This window comes from Neophocaena asiaeorientalis, unplaced genomic scaffold (genome assembly GCF_003031525.2).
Source record: "Neophocaena asiaeorientalis asiaeorientalis breed wild unplaced genomic scaffold, Neophocaena_asiaeorientalis_V1.1 scaffold256, whole genome shotgun sequence".
NCBI classification, from domain to species: domain Eukaryota; kingdom Metazoa; phylum Chordata; class Mammalia; order Artiodactyla; family Phocoenidae; genus Neophocaena; species Neophocaena asiaeorientalis.
This window is the reverse complement of record NW_020185324.1, coordinates 3,992,138-4,008,759: the sequence shown is the minus strand read 5'-3', so window position 1 is coordinate 4,008,759 and position 16,622 is coordinate 3,992,138. Positions and strand designations below refer to the sequence as shown.

Genomic DNA, 16,622 nt, shown 5'->3' with positions numbered 1-16,622 from the left:
AGACTTTTTTTTCTTTTTTTGTGGTACACGGGCCTCTCACTGTTGTGGCCTCTCCCATTTCAGAGCACAGGCTCTGGACACGCAGGCTCAGCGGCCATGCTCACGGGCCTCGCCGCTCCACGGCATGTGGGATCTTCCCGGACCGGGGCACGAACCCGTGTCCCCTGAATCGGCAGGCGGACTATCAACCACTGTGCCACCAGCGAAGCCTTGTGCAAAAGATTTTAAGTTTCATTAGGTCCCATTTGTTTATTTTTGTTTTTATTTCCATTGCTGTAGGATAGTCTCAATAGATGCAGAAAAAGCTTTTGACAAAATTCAGCACCCATTTATGATAAAAACTCTCCAGAAAGTGGGTATAGAGGGAACCTACCTCAGCATAGTAAAAGCCATATTGACAAACCCACAGCCAACATCATTCTCAAAGGTGAAAAACTGAAAGCATTTCCTCTAAGATCAGGAACAAGACAAGGGTGCCCACTCTCACCACTGTTATTCAGCATAGTTTGGGGAGTTTTAGCCATGGCAATCAGAGAAGAAAAAGAAATAAAAAGAATCCAAATTGGAAAAGAAGAAGTAAAACTGTTACTGTTTGCAGATGACATGATACTCTATGTAGGTAGTCCTAAAGATGCCACTAGAAAACTACTAGAGCTAATCAGTGAATTTGGTAATGTAGCAGGATACAAAATTAATGCACAGAAATCTCTTGCATTCCTATACACTAACAACAAAAAATCAGAAAGACAAATCAAGGAAACACTCGCATTTACCATTGCAACAAAAAGAATAAAATACCTAGGAATAAACCTGCCTAAGGAGAGAAAAGACCTGTATGCAGAAAACTATGAGACACTGATGAAAGAAATTAAAGACGATACAAACAGATGGAGAAATATACCATGTTCTTGGACTGGAAGAATCAACATTGTGAAAATGACTATACTACCCAAAGCAACCTACAGATTCAATGCAATCCCTATCAAACTACCACTGGCATTTTTCACAGGACTAGAACAAAAAATTTTACAATATGTATGGAAACACAAAAGACCCCGAATGGCCAAAGCAATCTTGAGAAAGAAAAGCAGAGCTGGAGGAATCAGGCTCCCTGACTTCAGACTCTACTACAAAGCTACAGTAATCAAGGCAGTTTGGTACTGGTACAAAAACAGAAATATGGATCAATGGAACAGGATAGAAAGCCCAGAGATAAACCCACGCACATATGGTCACCTTATCTTTGGTAACGGAGGCAAGAATATACAGTGGAGAAAAGCAACCTCTTCAATAAGTGGTGCTGGGAAAACTGGACAGCTACATGTAAAAGAATGAAATCAGAACACTTCCTAACACCATACACAAAAATAAGCTCAAAATGGATCAAAGACCTAAATGTAAGGCCAGACACTATAAAACTCTCAGAGGAAAACATAGGCTGAACACTCTATGACGTAAATCACAGCAAGATCCTTTTTGGTACCTATTTAGGTGATCCTAAGGTATTCTTTTTTTAGTTTCTTGACATGGTGAATTACATTTAATTCACCATCCCTGAAACCCTGAACTACCTTTGAAACCAATGATTGACTCCACTTGGTCTTGATATATTATCTTTTATGGATATTGTTAGATTTAGCTTTTTAGAATTTTTATTTATGTTTATGGGGAATATTGGTCTCTAGTTTCCTTTAAAAAATATCTATGTCGGGGCTTCCCTGGTGGTGTAGTGGTTGGGAGTCCGCCTGCCGATGCAGGGGACGCGGGTTGGTGCCCCGGTCTGGGAGGATCCTACATGCCGCGGGCGGAGCGGCTGGGCCCGTGAGCCATGGCCGCTGAGCCTGCACGTCCGGAGCCTGTGCTCTGCAACGGGAGAGGCCAAGACAGTGAGAGGCCCGCGTACCGCAAAAGAAAAAAAAAAAAAAATCTATGTCTGGTTTTGGTATCAGAGTAATGCTGGTCTCAGAGTATAGATTGGAAAGTATTCTTTCCTCTGTAATTTTTGGGAAAACTGTTAGGATTATTCTTTAGTGAAGCCATCTGGGCCTGGAATTTTTCTTGTGGGAATGTTTTTAACTATAAATTCAATTTCTGTAGTAGATAGAGGTTTACTCACATTGTCTATTTCTTCTTGAATGAGCTTTGGTAATTTGTGTCTTTCAAGGAATTGATTATTTTTTCTAAGTTGTCAAGGTTATTGGTATAAAGTTGTTATATTCCCATATGATCTGTCGATTAGTGATGTCACTTTTCTCATTCCTGACATCTTTAATTTCTGATCAGACATGTCTGTCTAGACATCTGTCAATTTATTGACCATTTTAAAGAGTAAGCTTTCTGTTTCATTTACTTTTCCTGTTCTACTATTTTCTACCTCACTGAATTCTGCTATGATCTTTATTATTTACTCTCTTCTGCTTACTTTGGGTTTTATATGCCCTACTTTTTCCTGGTCTTAGGGTAGAAGCTGAAGTCATTGAGTTGAGACCTTTCCTTTTTTCTAATATAGATGTTGTGTACTACAGATCTCCCTCTAAAAACTGCTTTAGCAGCATCACATAAAGTTTAATGTGGTGTGTTTTCATTTTTATTCAGTTGAAAATACTTTCTAACTCCACTTTTTGTTTCTTCTTTGACTCTTTGGTTATTTAGAAATGTCTTATTTAATTCTAAAATATTTGGGAGCTTTCCAGAGATCTTTCTGTTATTGTTTTCTTTTTTTTTTTTTTTTTATTTTATTTTTATTTTTTGCGGTACGTGGGCCTCTCACTGTTGCGGCCTCTCCCGTTGCGGAGCACAGGCTCTGGACGCGCAGGCTCAGCGGCCATGGCTCACGGGCCCAGCCACTCCGCGGCATGTGGGATCTTCCCCGACCGGGATATGAACCCGTGTCCCCTGCATCGGCAGGCGGACTCTCAACCACTGCGCCACCAGGGAAGCCCTCTGTTATTGTTTTCTAATTTAGTTCATTTGTGAGCAGAGAATATACTTTGTATGACTTGAATTCTTTTAAATTTGAGACTTGTTTTATGGCCAGAATATTCTATATGTTGGTTTCTATCAGTTTTTGTTTCATGTATTTTAAAGCTCTTTATTAGGTGCATAAGCATTTAGGATTATTATGTTCTCTTGATGAATCGACCAGTTTATTATTATGAAATTATCCTCTGTATTCCTGGTAATAGTTCTTTTCTGAAGTCAACTTTTTCTGATATTGGTATAGCCACTCTAGTTTTCTTTTGACTAGTGTTAGTATGGTGTGTCTTTTTCTATCCTTTTGCTTTTACCCTGTTTGTGTCTATATTTAAGGTACATTTTTCAAAGACAACATATTGTTGGGTCTTGCTTTTTTAGGAGTGTGATAATATGTGTCTTTTAACTGGAGTGTTTAGATCATTTATATTTACTGTGGTTGTTGATATGGTTCATTGTAAGTGTGTCATCTTACTGTTTGTTCTCTGTCCCATCTGTTCTTTGTTCCCTGTTTCTCTTTTTCTACCTTCTTTTATTTGTATACTGTTTCTTCGATGGTTTCTAGACCCTTTAAGCATCCTGGTTGTCATTGTGTGTTACCTTCAATTTTTTAAAAGATAAATGTAGATTAATTATGTCAACGTCTCAAAGCCTGAATGTTTAATGTTTTCTAAACGTTTTTGACTAGGAATTTAAGGGTTTTTTCTTAATCCAAAAAAAAAATTGCTTACTAATTTTACATTTGCCGTAATACTTAGATGTTAACGTACATCAATGTTTTAGTTGGTGTTGAATGACCTTTTTTAGGATCAACTGTTGGCTTCTGTGTTCTTTCCATTCCTTGATGCAAGACTTTTTATAAGGAGGTGACATACTTGGAGGCCGAGGGTGCTTACTTGTGAGGACCAGATGAAGTGTATCTTAGAGAAGCCAGCTTGTATTCCTAGGTTTATCAGTGTTCATCTGTCTTGATTCAGGATGTTTTCTTCCATTTTATTTAGAAAGAGGAGAAAAAGAAGAGAGAGAAATTATTAGTTATTTTCTATATCAGTCTACTCCTTCTCTCCCAAATAAAAGGACTGATGGAATGTACTTTTCAAAAAAAATGAGAAACATATTCCTACTTAATTTCAAAGAAGCACATCCAATATGTCATCCAACACAGAGAACGCATTTCATGTCTTGTAATTTCAGTAGAGAAGAGAATGGCATGATGAAGAGAGAAAGGAGAGATGTGCTTAGGTTTGAGTAGTGATATGGTTATTTTATCAGGTTGGGAAGTAGGCAGATCAGCACCTGTCTGTCTTGGATCCTAGGAAGTGACAAAGTATGAGCTCTATATGTAGGTTCCCAAGAGGCCTGTGTTTGAAATAGGCCATTCACTCTGGCCTGGAACTGAGAAAAAAGAATTTTTGCAAATTCCTCCTTTCCTGAAGTTGCCTTATCCCTAGAGGTTTTCCTTGAAGTAGCTTTGTCACTAGAGGATTTTTGTTGAAGTAGCTCTAGTTTCTAGAAGATATATAAATCAGGGTATATTTGTTCATTTTGTATTTTAAGTCTAGCTCTTAAAATTTCAAAGAAGCAGAATGTGGTACATCCCTATTAAATGCAGGTGCTTTCTGCCCTGTTTACTTCAGACAGTTGAGTGTCTATAGTGGTTAGAACTGATGATTTGTAAGCCAATGAACGGATGCCAAAAACTAAATGTCTCTCGAGTACAGTGGAGCCTATAGTCTAGTCTCCATGAATATTAGGGCAGTGTGCCAACTACAGCTGGCTTAATTCTGCAAGCAGGAGCCCTTTGCAGAAGGACTCGTGGTAATTAACCAATTCAAAGTGCAATATTTTCCTTTCATTAATTTGGCAGAAAACAACTAAATATCTACAGCAAGAATGTTTTTGACATTTTCATTTGCTGCTTGGAAAATAATGGATACTTTGAATTGTGCTATAAAAGAAAACTACTAGGATTTTGTCATTTTCATTTTAACTTCTAAATGTGGATTACTCAATTAGGAACATTTTTTTTTTAATTAAGTAGGAATAGTTGGCTGCAGGGGTGACCAGAATTGACTCATATTTTGAGGTGATTGGTTTGTTGGAGATTCCTAGGGAATTTATTGGCTTGGACCCATTACTTTTTACATCTCCTTTCTTACATGTCTGAGTAATAGAATTCCCGTTGGGTGTAATAATTTCCTATCCTTTCTCTCTTCTAAAGTTTATTTCTTTTTTTTTTTCTTCCTCATGTTTATTTCTATTTCAAATATGACTTAGAATTTCTCTCTGTTCTGTTTCTTTTGGATTAAAGAAATATTTGTTATCTCAATCAGCTTATTCCAATAATTGTTCATTTTTTACTTTAAAAAAGTGTAGTTAGGACCAGCCACCTGGAATGAAGTATTTTGAATAATTTTGGAACTAAGGGTCCAGTGATAGCGTATTTTTCCCTGGAGGAATTATTGAAATATTTACTTGTTTCAGGATATGTTAATCTTCTTAATATTAATCTATTATCTTTTGAGAGCATTTATCTTTTTACTAAAAATAAAACCTGTTTAATAATGTTACTCATACCTTTGATTACTGGGGTCTGGTTATTGAAAACTTTATTTTAGTTATTTATTATTTTTATTTATTTGGTTTATTCCTCAATTTAACATTTTCTCCTTGTGCAATTTTGACACGTATTAGATATTGGCATAACTCTTGAAATCCCAAAGAATAGCCTGGCCTCACAAGGAACTGGACCTCCTCATCAGTAAAGCCATTAGGAACCTAGCTACTAGTAATATTCTCCTCACCTTTTATGTTTGCTTTTATCTACATGTCTTATCTTTCTTCACAGTCTATAAATTTACTTTCACATGACCAAATATATTGTCACTTTTATGCTTTATTACCACAGTGTTCAATATACAATGAAAATTATTAGACATGCAAAAAACAAACAAATAACCCAGGAAAATTTTATTCCCTAGTGAAGAAAAAAATAAATAAAACAGACCTTGAGATGGCCTAGATATTGGCTTTAGTTGACAAAGACTTAAGTATGCACACCCATATCAGGACTTAAAAAAAACAAAAAACAGTTACTGTGGTCTTAATGAGTGAATAGATAGGATATCTTGGCAAAGAAATGAAAACTATAAAAAGGAGCTAAATGGAAATTCTAGAACTGGAAAGAACAGTAACTATAATTAAAATTTTATTGATTGAGCTTAACAGCATATTGGAGATAGTAGAAAACTCAGTGAACTTGAAGCATATCAATAAAATTTATTCAATATGAAGAACCTAGAAAGAAAAGATTGAAGAAAGATGAACAGAGACTCAGGGACTTAAGGGACAACACCTAATGATTTAGCATATGTGTAATTGGAGTCACAAAAGAAGAGCATGAGAATGGGGCATAAAAATTATTTCAGAAATAATGGTTGAAAATTTCCTGTATTTAAAAAAACATCAATTTACACATCTAGGAAGCTAGGCACATTATAGTTAAACTGCTGAAATATCCAGTGGTTAGTATGGTGGTGATAAGGAGACTGTCAAGAGGCTTTAAGTATTCCACCATCATTTTGGAAGGAGCAGTTAACTTTATCTCACATAGGGAAGGATATGGTGCAGGAAGGTAAGGCTGTTTTATACGCTTAAAAATATGGAATCATAAGGTCTTTCTACATGCCCAGATCCATTTTAAAATACAGGATTTTGCTTTTCATATTATAAAAATAATGCATGCTCATTAGAGGAAATATATGATAATATAGAAATAGAATATAATCTGCCTGTGATCAAATGGCTTTTGGCCGTTTTATTCTACCATGTTTCCTTTTCTTTCTTTTCTTTGTTTTTGCCAAGCAGTAGGAAACCATTTTTAAAAATACAGAAGTTTCTTATTTAAGACATATTCCTTTTTAAAACAATCCTAAAGTCTGATCTCTAGCTAAAGTTTTAACCTTAAAGTAAGTTGGGACTGATATTCTTTCTGTGAGAAAAGCTTAGGTTGAATTCAGTCCTCTCTCCTCTCTTTCTCTCTCTCAATTTCTCTCTCTGCCCCACTGTCTCTCTCTCTTAGAGATTAACTGATTGTGGATGAGAAATTATTCACAAAATTGTAGACCATGAAAATCTGTCATAATTTCTGTATTAGGAAGCCTGAATACATTTTTTTTCAATTAATAAGACAGTCAACTATGTGACTGAACTTTATCTTTTCTCCTCCCACATCTTGGGGAAGATATTGTCCACTAAAAACTGTCTATAGACACCTATGAATATTTTTTTTTCTCAATCAAGTGGTATGTGGACAAAATGAAATTGATTTTTTACCTGAATGTCACCAAAGACAGCTTCCTGTTTCTTGTTTATTTAGATATTTTTTATCAGAGGAACATAGATCGGAGTCTGCAATGGTTCTCAAAATTCCAAAGTGGTAAGTGAGACCATGTAAGTCTTTTCTTACCAGTATTTAATTATTATTTTTTTCTGTATAGTTCTTAACAAATATTTTAAACGATGAGTCACATTAATACTGAGGTCCTTTGCTTTTAACAGCAGCTTTCTTTTTAGCAATTTTACCATCTGGTAGCTTTGTACTCTTGTTATTAAAAGTTCTGTATCTGTATCCTCAGGGCTATGATTTATTTGGAACCTGAAACAGGGTTCGAGAGGAATAGAAGCTTTGTGGAGCAGAGGCTGCCTTCATGTTGTCCACATTTCCCTCATCCATTTGGAGCTGAATTCCAGAAGTTGATGGCTCTTTGACCCAACTTCTAGTTGATTGTGGCAGATTGAGAATAGAGATGGCACCATCTTGTTTTCACCCCACCAATTCAAGAAATGTAGCCCAGACCCTTTAAGTCTGAGGCTCATGTGGAGGAGGAAGTTAAAATGAATCTAAAAACATTTACAAGTTTTAAAATACGTACTAATACGAAATATCCACATAGGACAAATAAAAGCTGCTCAACAAATGGGGACTTAGATTATGTTTGTATTTAACACCAGAATTACTTTAGTAATGAATTTGGCTGTAAATTGCAAAACCAGTTTTAAAGTCTTATAGATACCTTGTGCATTCTAGTCTTTTCCTTTGCATGAAGTTCCTGCCTTCTCAGTTTTTGTTGCAAGTAATAAAAACGATATTTTTTTTAAAAAAAATGACTCAATGAATATTGGCCACAAATGAAATACATTAGCTAATGTAACTCAAAAATCCAAAGATAGGGCTACTTTGGGAATGATCCGGTGGCTCCATGACTTCCTTTCTTTATTCTGGCTTCCTGGTGTTGGCTTCGTTCTGATATTGCTGTCTTGGTTCTGATTTGGCTCTTAAGGCTTATTGCTCCCATATTTACCTCCACTCGAAAAAAGAGTATTTGTCTCAGTATTTCTAACAAAAGTCCTGATATTTATTCTGATTCAGCCTGTGTAGGTCATATTTCACCTCAGCACTAATCACGGTGGCCATGATAGTTGAAAGTTTTAATTGTTGAATTGTGCTGGACTGTGTGTTCCATCCCTGAAGTAAAGGGTTGAATTAACTTCTTTGGAACCCTTGGATCCCCAAATTAAAGTTCTGTCTTCTGGGAAAAGAAAAGAGGAGAGTAAATGTGAAGGGAGGTGATTAATGTTCACCACATATACCATCATACTTTGCATCTGCCTCACAGTTAAGATGTATTTTAAACTAACCTTTCTCATTTCTAACATTAGGGAGCTTTTTTTCCCCCGAAAAGCAGGAAAAACACAATTTTCCTGGTCAATTATTTTCCATTTATAGGACAGCTTGTTATCTTTTTCTGTGTCAACAGTTTTTGGATCATTAGGTAATTCTTGAAATTTCATCAGAAAGTGAATCATTCTAAAGTGTATTTTATTTTCCCACACTGTGGAATTTTACCATTAGGTGGCTTATACCAACCAGGAACTCTGCATTGAGTATGTTAGTGATGAACAGCAATATATTTTAAAAAGCAAAGCACGATTTTAAAAAATTATTAAATACCAAAATATGAAAGGCATGGTACTAGTAGCAAGTATAAAGTTCAGTAATTTGAAATCATAAAATTCAGTTCAAGTTTTATAAAAGGGGTAACATATATTCTAAAAGAAGACTCTTAGAGGGCATCTAATCTGTCACACTAATTCCCTTTCCAGTAAGCCTGACAGGAAGAGTTTAGCAATGAGAATTCAATAACTACTTTCTTAGAAGCTTCACATTCCATTGTATCTGGAATATAGTGAATATTCAACAAATGTGATTTGATTTTTAATTTGAGCTCCAATTAAAGTAATTATTATCTTCTGTATATTGAGGGCAAAATCCCTGTGTTTATAACTTTCACCCAGTAGGTGTCTGTTTCTTCCCCTTAGAGAGTAGTGCTTCATATATATGAGGGCAACTATAGGTCCCTATTTCATCTTGTCACCAGACAAAACATTCATTCCTTTCTCATATATGATAACATGGCCAACACACTCACCATTCAACTTACCTTCCTCTTAAATTTCTTTCATTTTTAGTTTGCTTTAAGATGTTCACAAAAGTAGACACCATACCCTTGATATGATCTGAACAGTACAGTTCATATAGTGGGGATATTTATTTCCTTGTTCTAAATATGTTACTTCCAAAATGTTGTTTTTAAATCGCCTTAGTTGAAGTACATGTATTATAAAATGCACAATATATACATTAAAATATACTCTTTGAAAGTGCTCAATTGAGTTTTAAAAATTTTATATCCATGTAACCACCACCACCACAATTGATATAGAACATTTCTATACCCCTCAAAACTTCCTGTGCCCACATCTGACTCTCAGCCCCAGGCAGACACTGATCTGCTTTCTAGAATTCCACATAAGAAATGGAATTGTACAACGTGCACTCGTTTGTGTCTGGCTTATTTTGCTCAGCATAATGTTGCGATTCATCCATATTGTCGTATGAATAGTTCTTTTTTTTATGGCTGATTAATATTCCATTTAATGACAATATCACGACAGGTCCATTCACCTATCGATGGGCATTTGATTGTTTTCAGTTTTTGACTATAATGAATAAAGTTGCTATGAACATTTGTGTACAAGTCTTTGTTCAGGCAAATGTTTTCATTTTTCTTGGATAAATACCTGTGAGTGGAATTGCTGGGTCGTATGGTTAGTGTATGTTTAACTTTAGAAGAAACTTCCAAAGTACTTTGTGAAGTGATTGTACGTACCGTTTTACATTCCCAGTGTCAGTGTAATAATAGCTCCAGTTCATACACATCCACTCATTGTTTTAAAGGTGAGTAGAATTCTTAGCATATGTTTGGATAGTTTTAAATTGATGTTAGGAAAGCAGTCTGTAGGCATCCAGACTCTCCATTTAGTCTGACTAGTCTGTAGTATAGTCCTAAAATTAGGAAGTAACTTGTTTTCATCTTTTATCCTTCTAGGATTGCCAGTTTTCTCTCAGATCTTTAGCTTTCTGACAAAAAGTACTATTTTTGTAGAGCTTCTTTTTCTGTATGTTTGTTTTTTTGAATATAGCTCCATTGTGACAGTCCAGTCAGGCATTATACTGAAATCATATTTCTGAAATACTTTTCTCCTTTTGAAGTTATTCATGTTTATAAAACCCCTTGCTTCTCGATGTGTCTTATATGTAGCAGATCTTTACACATAGCAGGTGCTCACTCAATGTCTCCTTGTTTCTTGAATACCATGTTTTCACTCCATAATATGTATTATTTGCCTCCTAAGCGAGTAGCTAAATTGGGCAGAACTGTAAATAAATCTGACTTTTTATGGAACCTTCTTAACTAGAATAATGAGTGATTCAAATTGTTGAATTTGATCTGTAAATCAATTCGAAGATCTTTTATTCCCTGTGGCATCAAAGGGTAGAGAAGAGGTGCTTCTGATAAAGCAGTGGTTAGTGGGTTTCTCCTTTGCTGTCTAACAATTCAAAATTCATTTATATTGTAGACTCTAAATCCTGTAAGCTGGGACAGATCCACTCCATGCCAGGGCGGAAGAATCATAGTGTTTTTGCCTTTGACTTTAGGTCATTCCTTTTTAAAAATACAAATACACACACATGCACCACCATCACCATTAACAACACAGAAAACCCAAATTTGCTTCAGGATCAGTTTGGTAATGTAGGGAAACGTTTATAAGGCTGAAACAAGACCAGCTTTCCTCTCACATGAGAGGTACATATGTCAGGATGGTTTAGCTAAAGATCTTTCACCTGGAGTAAATCCTGTGAATTGACTTTTGTTCTCCAACTTCCCGTTTTACTGGTCCTTTCTATAGCCACCTCTGCCCTTTCTTAGGCACCTTTTCTATTCTAAAGAACAAATCAAGTCTCTTTTTCCAAATGCCTCATGCCCTCCCATTGTTTTTTTTTCTTTCCTGAAAATTCACTTATAACAAAACATAGTATTTTTGGCTTTTGGAGTGAATAGTTCCCATCAACAGGGCTATAGACCCTGTTAATGGACTCAAGTTACCTGTTGGAGTTAACATTGTGATAGGCTTTCATGTCCATTGTGTTGGGGAGAGAAGAGCAGAGAGGCAGAGAAAGAGAAACTGTGTAGAAGGAAATGTTTAAAGGAGACAGCGTCATTCTACCAGGGTTACTTTCTATGTTTCATTTATGTCATATCGCATCCCTACAACTACCATAAACAAGTCCCATGCCTTGATTTCCTCCCCTGTGAAATAGGGATGATATCCTTTTTTCCTATGTCATTGGGTTAGTGGGATGCTCAGATGATTTCATATAGGTGAAGGACTTGGAATGCTAAGAGTTTTAATCACCTGCTATTCTGTACAATAGTAAGTACTGGATAGTATTTGTTTTAAAAACGCACACTCCTCCTGTCATATGCTTTCATAAAATAGACTAGAAAAATGTTAACAGTGGTTATCTCTGTGGAGTTGGATGTCTGTAGATTTAAATATTCATTTTATTTTAAGTTTTAGATGAAAGGCAGATATTCAGCTCTTTAGCAACTCCATTTAATCACTAGAGGTTTCTTTTCCATTGTTTTTGCTGGCATTTTCCACTTACTTCCTTTTGACATGCTCCTCAAGACCTTGTAAGCTTTGAGTTCAGAAAGATTGTAAACACTTAATATGATGGTCTAGGTAGTTCTTTAGAGGTTCATTAGTATATTATTTTGCTGCTTATTGTGACCTAGTTTATTATTCTTAGTGGTTTTTTTCTAGGTCAGTCACTGAGTGAGGCCAGCCTGCAGGGACAGGAGATACCATATTGGTCCACTAGATACTATATTCATTATTTATTCCTGCCTGCTTTTTATGGCATGTTGTAGAAATATTTACGTCTGAGATTTCCACAAATTTCATTATTCCTTAGGTCAGTTTCTGTTATAGCCAGAGAACTTAATAGAAGAGAATCCATAGTTACTGGTTGCAGGTTTGACCTAGGGATATCTTTGGTTGTTCAGATCAGGATCTAAGGGATTTAAATGGACAAAATGGTTTCTGTCCATTGGGTCCTCTAAATGAAAGAACCAGGAATGAAGGGAGGTAAGGAGCAAAGGAAGGAATGGAACTGATGATTAAAAGTAGGTAGGGAAAAACAGTGGTTTATAAGAATAATTGCTCACTTTGTCCAGTATGGAACCTGCTTCCTTCGATTTGCCCCTTTTCCTTTATCTGTGTGGGATACAGCAATATATAGCTGGAAGACGGAAATATGCAGTTAGTTTTTGGAAAAAATAGAAGTTAAGTTCCTGCTCACTTAATAGTTAAAGTGACCTTAGGGAAGTCTCAATTGAACTTCTTCAATTTCTTCACCTGCAAAATATAGTTATTAATAAAAATATCTATACTGTATCTTCATATGACTATTGTGAGGATCAAATAAAATAATGTATATAAAAATACTTTGTAAGTGGTAAAGCTTAGGTAATTTTTTTTAACATCTTTATTGGAATATAATTGCTTTACAATGGTGTGTTAGTTTCTGCTTTATAACAAGGTGAATCAGTTATACATATACATATGTTCCCATATCTCTTCCCTCTTGCGGCTCACTCCCTCCCACCCTCCCTATCCCACCCCTCTAGGTGGTCACAAAGCACCGAGCTGATCTCCTTGTGCTATGCGGCTGCTTCCCACTAGCTATCTATTTTACGTTTGGTAGTGTATATATGTCCATGCGACTCTCTCACTTTGTCAGAGCTTACCCTTCCCCCCTCCCCATATCCTCAACTCCATGCTCTAGTAGGTCTGTGTCTTTATTCCTGTCTTACCCCTAGGTTCTTCATGACCTTTTTTAAATTTTTCTTATGTTAGCATACAGTATTTGTTTTTCTCTTTCTGACTTACTTCACTCTGTATGACAGACTCTAGGTCCATCCACCTCACTACAGATAGCTCAATTTCGTTTCTTTTTATGGCTGAGTAATATTCCATTGTACATATGTGCTTAGAGCTAATCAATGAATTTGGTAAAGTAGCAGGATACAAAATTAATGCACAGAAATCTCTGGCATTCTTACACACTAATGATGAAAAATCTGAAAGTGAAATTAAGAAAACACTCCCATTTACCATTGCAACAAAAAGAATAAAGTATCTAGGAATAAACCTACCTAAGGAGACAAAAGACCTGTATGCAGAAAATTATAAGACACTGATGAAAGAAATTAAAGATGATACAAATAGATGGAGAGATATACCATGTTCTTGGATGGGAAGAATCAACATTGTGAAAATGACTCTACTACCCAAAGCAATCTACAGATTCAATGCAATCCCTATCAAACTACCACTGGCATTTTTCACAGAACTAGAACAAAAAATTTCACAATTTGTATAGAAACACAAAAGACCCCGAATAACCAAAGCAATCTTGAGAACAAAAAATGGAGCTGGAGGAATCAGGCTCCCTGACTTCAGACTATACTACAAAGCTACAGTAATCAAGAAAGCATGCTACTGGCACAAAAATAAATATAGATCAATGGAACAGGATAGAAGAGCCAGAGATAAACCCATGCACATATGGTCACCTTATTGTTGATAAAGGAGGCAAGAATATACAGTGGAGAAAAGACAGCCTCTTCAATAAGTGGTGCTGGGAAAGCTGGACAGGTACATGTAAAGGTATGAAATTAGAACACTCCATAACGCCATACACAAAAATAAACTCAAGATGGATTAAAGACCTAAATGTAAGGCCAGACACTATCAAACTCTTAGAGGAAAACATAGGCCAAACACTCTGTGACATAAATCACAGCAAGGTCCTTTTTGCCCCACCTCCTAGAGAAATGGAAATAAAAACAAAAATAAACAAATGGCACCTATGAAACTTCAAAGCTTTTGCACAGCAAAGGAAACCATAAACAAGACCAAAAGACAACCCTCAGAATGGGAGAAAATTTTTGCAAATGAAGCAACTGACAAAGGATTAATCTCCAAAATTTACAAGCAGCTCATGCAGCTCAATAACAAAAAAACAACCCAATCCAAAAGTGGGCAGAAGACCTAAATAGACATTTCTCCAAAGAAGATATACAGATTGGCAACACACACATGAAAGAATGCTCAACATCATTAATCATTAGCGAAATGCAAATCAAAACTACAATGAGATATCATCTCACACCGGTTAGGTAAGTATTTGATGATGATAATAATTGATGACCTCGAACAGCCTTCAGAGCCATCTTAGACTTCTTTCTTTGATCTGGGCTTCTGTCTTTAGGTTTCTGTTATCTTCTTGGTAGGCATTATGCTCAGTGAACCATAGAATGTTCCATTAATACTCTACTTGTACATGAGTGTTTTCCTCGCCTCGATCCTTCTCCCAGTGATGAAAGCTACTGGTTGATAACAGTTACAAAAAGTTTGAGGAAGGCAGCCCACATGCCGAGAGTTTTAATCTACATCTGAGTGGCTGAAGGATGGATAGAGGCTGAGAGGCAGCTCGAAGGACAAGCAGCACCGTAGGCATCCACATGCTTTCTGAATCATCCAGCTAGTCTCACTCACTGCTTTTCCGTGCCATCGTGAGAAGCTTCCTCATAATTTTGAGTGTGAAGAAAAAGTGCCTGTGTGGTATGAGGAGAGGAGAAAGGTGGTTTACAAATGCTAAGGTTATGGGTGAAATTTTAGTTTTGTTATTAAAGGTATAGAAAGTCTTCTCACCTACTTCTCAAAACAGTAGAATAGACTAAGTCAGACTTTATTTGATATCTTAATACCACATTGATTCAGGCACATGCTCATTCAGCCCAGCTGGGGAGGCTTTGGTGTCATCGTCAGAAAGACGAAGCACCTATTATAAATAGTAGTTGTTATTAAACATGAAAATTTGGAGCTACTTAGTAAAACTATACCTGTTTTACCTGATTCTGTAGAACACATAAGAGACACATGAAATTAAGAAAAAAAACCTTGTCCTTTTGATATTTGGAAGAAATTATAAAGTATAATTATATCAATTTGGTATTCTTTACAATTTGGTAGTACAGCATCTATTTTTGTGCTTTTAGTAATATATGCAGCGTTGAAAGCATTGAAGTTGCATAAGATAAAAAATGTGAAATGTGTTCCACATTTATTTTGTTTTTACCAAATGGAATTTGTTCAAATAATACACTGCTGAATGCTGCCTTTTATCCATTTTAAAACAAACTTAGAAATGAATGTTTTGTCATTTTAAAAATATAATATTTAAATCCATAAATTCTAGTTGAATGGAGCCCATTAGAAGGAATAGATGAAGGCAACAGGATAGCCCTTATGTGTAACTTTAGTATCATCTCATATGTTGATAGTATTACATTTGTTGGTTGGTCCAAAAACACTCCATGTAATAATTTTTCATTGGATCATTGTCTCTTGCCTTGAAAAGAAATTGCCCCAGCTTTGTTTTGACATTGGCTTTCAATTAACTTCTGAGCTTTTTTTTTTTTAACACTTATGAATTGGAAGCAACCCATTTTTCTGTGCTGATATCCTATTTCAATTGATGTCACCTAATTAAAAATAAAGTCATTGTCTTGACTAATAAGCCTCAGGTAATTATAAGTCAGTACTATATAATAATAGTTGTCATTTATTGAGCTCTTACTATGCATCAGGCACTATTTGAAGCCCACAAAAGCTGTTAGCTTATTGAATCCTTATCACTTTGGGAGGTAGGAACTTATTCTCATTTTACGGTTTATTCCTGTTTTAGTTGAAAAAACTGAGGCAAGGGTGGTTAAATAACTGGCTTGATATCATGGTTACTAGTTTTGGTAAAGCCAGAGTATGAATTCAGGCAATGTGGACTGAGAATTTAGTACCCTTAATTATTATACTGTGTGTGCAAATATAGAAAATTTACATATAAAACAAAATACATTAATCAGACATAGGCACAGAAATGTGCACATCTGTTTTATGAAACCTTTATCTGCTTTTATTAGATGAAAATAGGCATTTAAAGTATTCAGACATTTGTGTAATGTAGCTACTAGCAGAGACTGCTCATTTTAAAGTATTTACTATTATAAACCCTATTAAACAAATTGTATGCTCTTCCTGGAACCATTTCCTGTATAAATTTTGTGAATTTACACATTTTAGAAAGATTTCTAAAGTCCTTCCAGTTTCAATGT

General features: G+C 35.7%; 1 protein-coding gene across 6 annotated transcripts in view; it reads left to right on the top strand.

Annotated features, from left to right (window-relative positions):
* Window positions 1-16,622, top strand: part of RFX3 (regulatory factor X3) — a 284,844-nt gene that overhangs the window by 92,846 nt on the left and 175,376 nt on the right. The window contains exon 1 of one of the 6 annotated variants that reach the window (XM_024734286.1): window positions 7,361-7,411. The exons of the other annotated variants lie outside the window; for them this stretch is intronic. The gene's annotated coding sequence lies outside the window, so the exon portion shown is untranslated. Of the gene's footprint in view, window positions 1-7,360; window positions 7,412-16,622 lie in introns of those variants that run through there. 6 annotated transcript variants of the gene reach the window in all.